This window comes from Aplysia californica, unplaced genomic scaffold (genome assembly GCF_000002075.1).
Source record: "Aplysia californica isolate F4 #8 unplaced genomic scaffold, AplCal3.0 scaffold00913, whole genome shotgun sequence".
Classification (NCBI taxonomy): domain Eukaryota; kingdom Metazoa; phylum Mollusca; class Gastropoda; order Aplysiida; family Aplysiidae; genus Aplysia; species Aplysia californica.
The window spans coordinates 215,504-216,771 of NW_004798183.1; positions in this window are offsets into that span (position 1 = coordinate 215,504).

The window sequence follows — 1,268 nt, forward strand, 5'->3', positions numbered from 1 at the left end:
CATCTGCATGATGTAGGAATATTACTATAAGAAAAACTTGAGAAGCAGATTATGGGATACTGGCCAGTAAGCGAAAGAAACATCCTACTGAAAATGCAATCAGAACTGTTTAAAATCGCACTACTTCAGATATACGCCACAACTTCCACATACGAGGATGAAACGATTGAAGATTATTATGATGAAGAAATAGATAAGATTCTGAAAGAGGTAAAATCGAATGAAGTACTTGTCATATTAGGAGACCTGAATAATAAAGTTGGAAAGGGACGATATCAAAGATATCACTGGCAACAATGGATTAGGAGAACGCAACACTAGTAACAAAAGAGGTGAACGACTCCTGAAATTTTGTAAGGAGAAGAATCTAGTGATAACAAACATCTTCTTTCAACAACCAAGAAGAAGACTATACATGGAAAAGCCCTGGAAATGTTGACAGCCACCAACTGGATTACATCACGATAAGAAACGGGTTCAGAAATAGCATTAAACAATGTGAAACATACCCAGCGGCTAACATAAACTTTGCCCATAAACCCCTCATTGCAAAAGTTACCATAAAGCTGAAGAATCTAAAGAAAGGGGCAGATAGGAAAACCGATATACACGTTGTCTGGGTGAAATTGAAAATAGGAGAAGAAAGAATGGTGTACCAAGTGGAAGTAAGAAACTAAATACGACGTTCACAGAAACGAAGCAATAGAACAATTCAAAAAGAAAACGTGATACGAAAAGATAGACATTAAATGAAAAAAAACCCCCCACCCTTCAGAGTCAGCTTCAAATGTGTAGTAGAAAAACTACCAACAAAAGAAAGAAAAATCAACAAACCTCGGATCACTGAGGATATCTTAGAACTAATGACGTAAAGGAAGAGGGTCCAGAGCACACCAAAACACAAAGACTTAAACAAATTAATCCAACTAAAATGCAAAGGGGCCAGGAAAGCTTTGACTGATAGAAAATGTTCTGAAATAAATATAGAAAATAAATGAATGAATTAAACAACTCGAGAAAGAGGCATGACTACAATAAGAGCTCATCGAAAAAAAGCAAATTAATCCAAATGCCAAGAGGCCAGGAAAGCTTTGACTGATAGAAAATGTTCTGAAATAAATATAGAAAAAATAAATGAAATAAATTAAACAACTTGAGTAAGATGCATGACTACAATAGGAGCTCATCGAAAAAAAAAATGATAAAAAAAAGAGATCGTCAAGGAAGATGGACAGAATATGCAGGACAATTATTTGAAGATAAAAGAC